This window comes from Tamandua tetradactyla, chromosome 24 (assembly GCF_023851605.1).
Source record: "Tamandua tetradactyla isolate mTamTet1 chromosome 24, mTamTet1.pri, whole genome shotgun sequence".
NCBI lineage: Eukaryota > Metazoa > Chordata > Mammalia > Pilosa > Myrmecophagidae > Tamandua > Tamandua tetradactyla.
Genome location: NC_135350.1, coordinates 28,687,823 through 28,698,502, shown reverse-complemented (window position 1 = coordinate 28,698,502; position 10,680 = coordinate 28,687,823). Strand labels below are relative to the sequence as shown.

The following is a 10,680-nucleotide window of genomic DNA, read 5'->3' as shown; positions in this document are numbered from 1 at the left end:
GCTTTCTCCCTCTAAGCTTCTGTGTCCTCTCTTAGCATCTCTGGGGCAAACTCTTTATCTAAATTTTTTAGCTTCTCTTAGCTTTCTCCAGGTTCTGGGTCCTTCAGGTTCTGTGGATCCTTGCCTGGCATCTCCTGGAGCAGTTCTGTCTCCAAGCGACTATCTACTCTCTGCTCTTTGTATGTTTTCTGCCTTTTATTCTCTTCATAAAGGATCCGGTAGAAGGAGTAAGACTCACCTTGAATTGGGTAGGTAACATTTCCATGGAAACAACTTAATCGAAAGGTCTCACCCACAAGAGGTCTGCTCCCAAAAGATTGGGTTAGAAGAACATGGCTTTCCTGAGGTACATAACAGTTTCACACCAACAAACCATGTTGCATAAAAAACATCCGTAAGTATCGTAAGCACAAGCAAACTTAAATATGACCTTCTGTTTTTGTTTCTGAGGCCCAATTGACAATAATCATGAAGTCCTATGTTCATAACATAATTCACAGATAATTATGTTCCTTATTAGTAAGAATCTAGTACATAAATTCTTAAATGGAGTAGTTTGACCAACTTTAAAAGAGTTACAGCTGAAAAGAATTATAATGATATAATGTGAAAATATAAAAATTGAAAGAGTAAAGATACCTTGGAAATTTTCTTCATTTCATATTTATGCTCTCTCCTCCATTTATTGAATCATATTATCGAATGATTCTGCTTCCTTGGAAACCCAATTTATAAGAATAGCCCCACTGATACAGCCCGGTACATCTGGAGTAGGAACTTAAGAATATTTGACTTCCATTCACTTTGTATGATTTCTTGAATAGTTTCAAAATGTAAAGGAGCTTTATAGACACTGTCAGATGGTAGTGTTTAAATGTTCACTAATCTAAGATTTTCTTGGGTGAAGAAGGTGTATAGTTAAATGTGCACATTTGGAAAACAATGGACTCCCTGGGCTTGGCCAGCCAGCCCCATGTAAAAGCTGGTGTGAGCCATGAATAGCTGTAGATAGAGACTGGATTATTTAAATAGCCAACAAATTGTCCCTTCAAATACTTTGCCAAGGTCTTTTATATTTTATAAGGTAGTATCTAATGCTTTTGTTTATGATATGATATATGAAACCTTTAGTATTATCTTGCTTCAAAACACTTATTTTACAAGGTTTTATTAATAATTTTTAAGAAATTTTATTGCTAACAACTGTTTTATGTGTACTTAGAGTAATTATTATAGAATATCCATATTTATCCCTTTATTGCTTATTTTTGACCTTCCGTAACCTCATTCAAACACATTCTTTTATTAGAAAAATAAAATTTTTATTATTAGCTAATTTCACAATGAGAGCCAATGTGGTCCTTTCTTCTTTATCTATAATTCAGATATGTAAAATGTTTTACAATTTATAAAGCAGTTATATCTACAAAGCAGCCATATGCCAGGAAATTCTTGTTGCCAAAGCTCATCTTTGCATGACATCAATTTTTCTCAGAGGTGAATTTAAAACAAATTTTTATTGAAGCTTATACAGTATATTTGGAAGTAGAATAAAGATTTAAATGTGTGTTTCATAAAAAAAATCTAAGAAATCAAAGAAGTTTGGTGTTTGTGTAGCTGATTCAGACTTAGGTCCAGAACACAGTGATTACGTGTCTACATTCCAAGGGTCTTAAGACATATTTAGGTGGAGAATGTGAGACACACAGAATGCATGATTTGTATTATTTTAATAATTCTAACAATCTCATGGGGGAGGCAGGGCAGAAGTTTAGAAATCCCATTTTATGGAAGAGGAAGCTGAGGCTAAGAGAAATCCATGATTAGTCTTAAATAAAGAATAATTAATGTGCAAGACCTGCTCACAGGTGTTTGAACTACAATTCTAACGCTCTTGAATTTCTACTTGTTTTAATAATACAGCAAAGGGCAAAGGACTATTAAGAAAAAATTAAGAATTGAGATTTTTTTCCCCAATTCTAATATATACTTTCTATGGCTTATAAAAATTCTATTCAAGAAATTTTCTCAATAGGCTAGTTCTAATTTATGACTCAATTGCCCCAAGGATCCAAAATGATTTACCCATAAGAAGTGTATATCTAAGTCTCTGTGTATCTATCTCCATCTATCTATCTATCTATCTAGATCTGATTAGAGAAGTGGAAGCATCAAAAGTTAAAAGGAAATATTCTCTGACCATATCGATGACTACAATAAAAGTGTTCTCTGCAAGGCAGTCATAGCCTGGTGTGATCTGCATTGGCTGCCGTAATATGAACTAAATGTAGTATATTAGCTGAAGGAACGCAGCAGCATATGCAGCTGTTAAATGACAAAGATAAATTCATTTAGTACATGAAATCATACCATCAGCTATGTTTTATACTCTAACAATTTATGCGAAACTGAGTGGGGCCCACATGGCATAATAAAACAGTGGTTGTTAGAAAAATTGCACCCTCTTAGTCACTTGATTTGCATAAATTTTAAGTGTGCTTATGGTTTTGTATTTCATGCAGGCATACTCATTACTTAAAGGGGGGTCAACAAAGAAACAAAAGGAAACATTTTTGATAAATTCAATTCCTTTTAGTATGTCTACTAAAGTACACAAATAAAGCCAATCCAGTCCAATTCAAATTTTTAGAGAAGTATTTTAAATTTTGATATTTAATAAAATAGAAATTTTTGAAAGTCAATTTTCTATAAATTGGTATTATGCATTAATAAAAAAGTGGCTTATGATGAAATGTATAATCAGTAAAACCTCTTTACATAATCATGTATTACATCAGTTTGGCAGACCATGTTATATCACAGATACCATGGAAAACACATTTTTTTGGCCCAGAGTATCATGAGAACCAGGAGGATATTTGTCTTATAAAAACACACAGAAAAACAATAATTTTTATTTTTCCACATTATTACATATGTTGCATGTATTCTACCATTTAATTTTCACAGAGAAACTATTAGGTAGGTAATTTTCTCTGCATTTTCCACGTGAGTAAGTCAGGGTTCAGAGCAGTTAAAGCAGCTAGCCCCAAATCTCCCATTAACATTGGCATTTGATCCCAGGTCTACGTAACACCAAAATCAGTAGTCTTAACTGATACTTACTATATTTGCCTGAAAATGAATATGGGAATTTTTAAAACACTAACCCAAATCTCACTGTCTTTTCATTTTCTGAACATGCAAAAGCAATATAAGATCATGACGTCTTTAAGTGGGTATGATAGGGAGACCCTAAAGTGGCCCCCAATGATTTCTGCTTTCTGCTATTCCGGCTCTTGTATGATCCCCTCTCCTTGAGAGTGCATGGGACTCATTTCCAATTAATAGAATATGAAAAAAGTGACAGGATACCACTTCAGTGAGGGCATCACATTATAAAAGTCTATCTTGCTAGCCAACGTACTCTAGAGATTCTCTTTGCTGGTTTGATGAAGTTAGCAGCTATGCTGAGAAAGCCAACAAAAGCAAGGAACTGTAAAGTAACCTGCAAAACTGAAAGCAACCTGTAATTGACTTGGCTGACTGCCATTAGAAAGCCAGGGCTTTCAGTCAGACGCAAAGAAATAAATTCTGCAACAACCTGAATGAACTAGAAAGCAGATTCTTTCTCAATTGAGCCCCAGATGAAAATGCAGCTCTGCCAACACCTCGACTGTAGCCTTCTGAATCCCTGAGCAGAACTCAGCCTCACTATTTCAGGACTTGACACGGAGACTACCGGATAATAAATGCATGTTGTTTTTTAATTGCTGTGTGTATGGTAATTTTTTATGCAGCAATAGAAAACTAATAAACTGGAACAGTAGAAGGATGGGGAATAAGATTGGCGGGAACATCTGAAAAAGGGAAAAGGACATACTTATTTCAGTTCACTTGCATCTGAATCATATCTGTGCACATTCTCTATCCTTCAGGTGTCTGCTATAGTTCTTTGGGGGTCATCTTGAGACATAGAGCAGACCCCAAAATCAGTAGTGTTCAGATGTCATTATGTAGAGTGGACAGAATTTTTGCTTTCTCTCAAGTTAAAGTCATTTTATTCTGCAAGTGAAAAATCATCTCCTGAGTCATTATTATTCAAATTCAAATATGCAATCTTTGCACTGGAATTCTGCTAAAGCACTAAGAAAAAATAACAATATTGTTTTGTTTGTTGTCCCTTGATTTCCTTGGGTGCCCTTTACAAAAAGTCAAAATATACCCAGGGAAAAAGAACCAAATTTCAGAAACTTTGGAATCATGTTGTTTAACTTCAGAGACTATTAAAAATCAAGATAAGACCTGAAGGGAAGATAATGGAAATGATATTCCTCTTGGTTGCTGTTAAATTGTGAATACTGTTTGCAAGAAATTTCGTTGGAAAAATTGACATGCATTTCAGTGTTTCCTGATTTATTATTTGTGTTAGCTTTCTAACACTGCTGCAACAAATTATTACAAACTTAGTGGCTTAAAACGACAAAAACTTATTATCTCACAGTTCTATAGGTCAGAAATCTAGTAGTCTTTGCTGGTTTCTCTGCCCCAGGTCCCATAAGGCCAAAATCAAGTTGTCAGCAGGGCTGTGGTCCTTTTTGAAGTTTTTAGGGGGAGGATCCATTTATAGTCTCATTCAGATTGTTGGCCGAGTTTGGTTCCATAGGGCTGTACTATCAAGGTCCCCTTCCTTGCTGCCAGTTGGCTGAGGGTCTGTGATAGCTTCTAGAAGCTGACCACATGCCTGGCTCATGGCTTCACTCCCCCAGCTAGAAACCAGCTCTTTCTTTTCTGCTGCATCTCTCTTACTGTAGCCAGAGCAATTCCTCTGCTTATAAAGTCTCATATGATTGAATTGAGCCCACCCAGATAATCTAGGATAATCTCAAATTCTATAACCTTAATCACAACTGTCAAGTTCCTTTTGCCATGAAACTGTAACATAGTCACAGGTTCCAGGAATTAGGGACTGAGTATTTTTGGGGTGAGAGCATTATTCTACCTATCATATTATTGTTCAAATAAATTGTTATAAAATAACAGCAGACAGCTATATAGAGCCCCAAACACCTTTAAAACGGGGGTGAAAATAGTCTCAAAATAGTTTTTGATTTTGTAATTTTGTGATTATCATTTAGACTTGACTGGTTCATTGCAGGGCATGTAATCTTGATATAACATAATCAAGATATAAAAATAACAACAACTTTTCAAAACAGAAAGGTATTATAACTTCTTAAATAACCATCTTTTTCCCGCTATACAAGGACCTACTTAAAAGTTTTTGTTATAGATATACACATATATATTATATATAAAATATATGTTACATATATAATAATAATAATGTATATAAAACATTTTTTTTTATGCTTTCATGTCTAACAATGATGTGTTCTTCTGTTTCACTCTTTTACCCTGAAAGTTTGCTGGAGGGACTCTTAAACTTGTAGTTTACTTTTTCAATTTTCAGGATTTCAGTTTATATTAAAAAAAAAGAATTGGTCATATAGTTTATTTTTGCAATTTCTTGGCAACAAAAAAGAATCCTCCTCTTTCAAAGGAAATCAGGAAGTAAGTAGCCTTTGCTTAATAATATGCTTAATTAATTTGATTTAATACATGTAGTAGAGAATGAAGATAGGACATTTCATAAACTTTGGCCATCTTTTTTCTTGTACGGTTTCACAATGCATATATATAGAAATCCGGGGAGCTAAATTTTCTTCTGCTCAATGAGAAAGTAGTTAAATTTGTATGTTCACTATTCAAATAAAAAATGTACGAATAAGGAAATAACCAGCCAGCTTTGTGCCAGAGTTGTTCTAATGTTCCCCAAGCAACTGAAATTCTACTGTTAGAGAGATGCAAATAAAATGCTTCCAGGGGAGCCAGCGAGAGAGGTGCAGCGGCGGTAGAGGGCAACCTAGCAAGTCGTTCTTCGGCGCCTCCGAGCCTGGCGGCAGGGGCAGGAGCAGCCTCGCACCCGCGCAGACCCTGAAGACCCGCGGGAAGGTGGCCACGTTAAAGACGCAGCAAGCCGCCTTCAGCTCGAGTTCTATACAAAGAACATCCCGGAGTCCACCATGAACGGACAGCTGGAGCCAAATAGGAAGCTAATTATCGAATCTCAACTTGGGGAAGTGTTCTAGTTTGCTAGCTGCCGGAATGCAACACAGCAGAGACAATTGGCTTTTAATAAAAGGGGATTTATTTTGTTGGTTCTTCAGAGGAAAGGCAGCTAACTTTCCACTGAGGTTCTTTCTTACGTGGAAGGCACAGGATGGTCTCTGCTGGTCTTCTCTCCAGGCCCCTGGGTTCCAATAACTTTCCCCGGGGTGACTTCTTTCTGCATCTCCAAAGGCCTGGGCTGAGCTGCAAGTGCTGAGATGAGGAATGCCGAGCTGCTTAGGCTGTGCTACATTGCATCTCTCATTTAAGCACCAGCCAATTAAGTCAAACGTCACTCACTGCAGTAGACACGCCTCCTAGTCGACTGCAGATGTAATTGGCAACAGATGAGGTTCACCTACCGTTGGCTTATGTCTGCAGCAACAAGATTAGGTATGTTCACCTGGCCAAGTTGACAACTGAATCTAACTAACACAGGAATATATTTGGCGAATTCCCATTCCTAATGAAGATATTACTTATGATGAATTAGTGCTAATGATGCAACCAGTTTTCAGAGGAAACTTCTGAGTAATGATGAAATCACAATAAACTATGAAGATGAAGATGAATCCTATCACAATTTTTGATAGTTCTGACCTTTCTTTTGCAATTCAGTGTAGTAGGATGCTGAAATGGACATTGTTTGTTAATGGCCAACCAAGGCCCCTTGAATCAAGCCAGGTGAAATATCTCCGTGGAAAAATGATAGAAGTTCGAAATAAATTTAATCATTTATTGGGTAGCTTGGAACCGCCTGGCGAACCAGGACCTTGCACCAATATTCCTGAAAGTGATACTGTTGATGGTAGGTAAGAAAAACCTGCTGCTCCTGATTCTTCTGGAAAACAGTCTACTCAAGTTATGGCTGCAAGTATGTCAGCCTATGATCCCTTAAAAAAAAAGATGAAATCAATAAAAATGCCACGTCTGCATTTGGCTTAACTGATGATCAGGTTTCAGGACCACCCAGTTCTCCTGCAGAAGACCGCTCAGGAACACCTGACAGCGCTGCTTCCTCTTCCTCAGCATCTCCCCCACCAGGAGTTCAGCCACAGCAGCCACCTATAACAGGAGCTCAGACACAAACAGGTCAGATGCACCAAAGTACCAAGGACAGGCTGGCAATGGTGCTTGGCAGCCACAGGCTCCCCCTCAGCAGCCACAACACTATGGTATTCAGTATTCGGCAGGCTAAAGTCAGCAGACTGGACCCCAGCAACCAGAGCAGTTTCAGGCATATGGCCAGCAGCCAACTTCCCAGGCACGGGCTCCTGCCTTCTCTGGTCAGCCTCAGCAACTGCCGGCTCAACCATCACAACAGTACCAGGCGAGCAATTATCCTCCACCAATGTATACCACCCAAACTTCTCAGCCTACTCATTACACTGTGGCCCCTACTTCACAACCTGAAATGGCTCTAAGCCAACCCAAGGCCTATCAACCCAGACCTGGTTTTGCTCCACCTTCTGAAAGTTCCATGACCTCTCCTCCAAGCCTAACCCTTATACATAGAACGGTGCTCCCTTTGGTCAGAGCTATAACCAGACTGGAATGGGTTATCGATAAGGAGACTCAGCTACACTGATGAATGTAGCTGCTAGTTATTTGCCTCCCAAAAGACTCCAATACTACTGTTTTATTTTAATTTGTATTGAAGTTCAGAAATTTTAAAAGCAGAACATTTTTTGTATCAATGTCATTGTTTTCTGTTAAACGAAAGTATAATTTGCTAGAACATGTAAAAAGGCCAAGGTGGTTTTTTTTTGTTTTTTTTTTCTCTCCTGCTTTAAATTGTAGCAGCTTCCTAGTTATTTTATTTTGGAACACTACTCTTGAATGTGTTTAAAGTGACTGACTTTCTAGCTTGCCTTTTCCAAAGGATATTAAAATGTTAGGTTGAGGTTTAGCCATCTTACTTGGCTTTTTACTATTAACATGATGTACTAAAGTACATTCCTTTAAGAAGACAACTAGATATGTACAAAATGTAAGATGCTTAAACCAAAAAAAAAGAATGCTTTTTTATCTTCAGAGATTTATTTTTTAATTTAAATGACCTGTGACTGGCAACATATCAAATTTTTATAATCTTCTATACCTAAAACTATTTAGTCTATCAAATCAGATCAACTTGTGATTACAGAGTGAGAGAATAAGAGTTTCAAGACAGGATAGTAACCTGAAAGAATTTTCAGAGTTGTGCTTTCAGGAGAAGCCCTGGGGAATATCATGTACTTGGAGCTGTAAGTGGAAGGAGGAAGAAAAAGAAAGAATAGAGCAGGGTCAGCATGTCCTTAAAGCAAACCACCAACTTCATCATTTTGTCTGAGGTTAACCATATATTTTGAAATAAAAATCACTAGTCTCAAAAGCCCCATAAGATACAATGTATATTTGTTTTCCTTTTGAAAAAAAATAAAAAGACTTCCTAAGCTCATCTCTCTTAAGGCTTGTAACGTGAAAACAGCAGGGAAATCTCAAGCCATAAACCAACAGCAAAACTCAATGACCTTTATTTGTTTATATAGGTACTTACTAAAATATAGGAAATTTAACTGCATAATGGTGAGGCAGACTCATGTGATCCATTAAAGGAACTTCTGGTCTTCGAATCTTATACATTAAATATTCACTGAGCACAACCTACAGGTCATCATCCTACTAAATCCTATAAAGAATTCAAAAAAAAAAATCAGGCTATCTTCATAATGTTATAATTATGTTGGAAAGACAGTTTCACCTTTTCAGTAATAAAAGCAAATATAGTGGGTGTGACGGCGGCTCAGTGGCAGAATCCTCGCCTGTCATACTGCAGATCCGGGTTTGATTCCCAGTGTCTGCCCATGCGAAAAAAAAGCTAATGTAGTAAATTTATACATATATATCTGATTTATTTTGATAAAGATCATGCTCAGAAACAGCTGAGGGTCACTAGTTCTTTCTGGGTAGGGGTTTCTGGAAAGATTTCAGGGTAAAGTAGTTTCTGAAAAGGACTTTACAGAAAGTCATATCACGGCAGGAGGTGAATTTCAGGTGGACAGAACAAAGCACGGTTTGCTTGGAGAACAGAAGGCACTGAAAGCAAAGATTAAAAGAGAAGGTAGAAAAAATATAGAAAATAGTAGGGCAGTCCCTAGCCATAAACCAAAGCTAAACCCAATGACCTTTATAGAGGTATAGAGATTTCAACCAAGGAAGTTCTCCAGAGCCTTCCTAAGGAGCTTGGACTTTATCCTAAGGGCTCCATTCTTCTCCTTTCTAAGGAGAAGCAAAAATAAATTATAAACATTAGAACACACCCTAACTTTATCATGGAAGAGAATTAAACAGGAGTGGATTAGAGACAGGAAGATGTATTACAGGGTTATTGCAAGGATCTGGCTAAAAGATAATGAATACTTAACTGATTTTATGGGGGCAAGAGGAAAGCAGTGGGAGAAATTGGCAATAATTCAAGGATTCTTGCTCAGGAATTAGTTGGATTGTGATGCCACTGACTATAGAAAGGAATACAGAAAGGTGGTCAAGTGCTTGTTGTTGTTGTAGGGTTGGAGTAGTTTTTCATTATGTCAGATTTAAAATGTTATTTCATGCACCTGTGGAAATTTTAAATATACACATTCATAGGATAGAGAGATGTGACTATAGACCTCAGGAGGGAAATTGCGTTCTTGCCTACCTATTTGAGAGTCATTCTCATGTTAATTCTAGTCCAAGTCCTGGAAGCCGATGAAATCACCCAGAAAAAAGATATGAGATAAACTGAAGACAAGAAAGGAAATCAAAAACATAATCCTGAGGAGAAGGAAATGGCAGAGGATCCAAGAAAGAAGATTGATACACAACAGTCTGAGAAGAAGGAAGAGAATAAGGACAGAGTGAGTGGCCACCAAAGGAAAAGGTTTTCACACGGGAGTACTAGCCTATAATATCATTTACAATGCTGAGATAACATAAATACTGAAAATTGCCTATTGGATTTGAGAATGAGAAGGTTATAGGTGAACTTTGTTGATACAGGTTCAGTTATGTCTGAGGGCTGAAGCTTGGTGGCCTGGACTTGAGGAAGGAAGGACTGGAGACAGCTCTTGTCTGCCTGGCTAGGAAGACAGATGAGAAGCAGGAGAACTTGCTGAAAGTACATGTGGTGAGAGGACTCAACATGGATGTACATTAAAGACAAGGACCTACTGGTAAATCTGAACAAATGAAGACAATGAATGGAAAACAGACAAGATGGAGTCAAGGGCTTCAGTGGAGCCCCATGCCTTTTGATTATGTGAATGTAGCATGGGCTGAATATGAGAAAGGAAAGATTACTTTGGGCTGGGGAATCTGAGAAACTTCTTATAGTTGGAAAGTTTCAACTTGGCTGGTCCTTGAAGGTAAGTCTGAGTTAATGGGAGAGGAGATTCAAGAGCATTCTAGGCAGGAGAACATCACGAGGATAATCACTGTCTTAGTTCGCCAGAGCTGTTTATGACAAATTCTACACAATGGGTTGTC

General features: G+C 37.5%; 1 pseudogene; it reads left to right on the top strand.

Moving 5' to 3' along the window:
• The first annotated feature begins 6,086 nt into the window (after positions 1-6,086).
• LOC143668483 (protein TFG-like) lies at positions 6,087-7,740 on the top strand (annotated as a pseudogene).
• Positions 7,741-10,680: the final 2,940 nt, after the last annotated feature.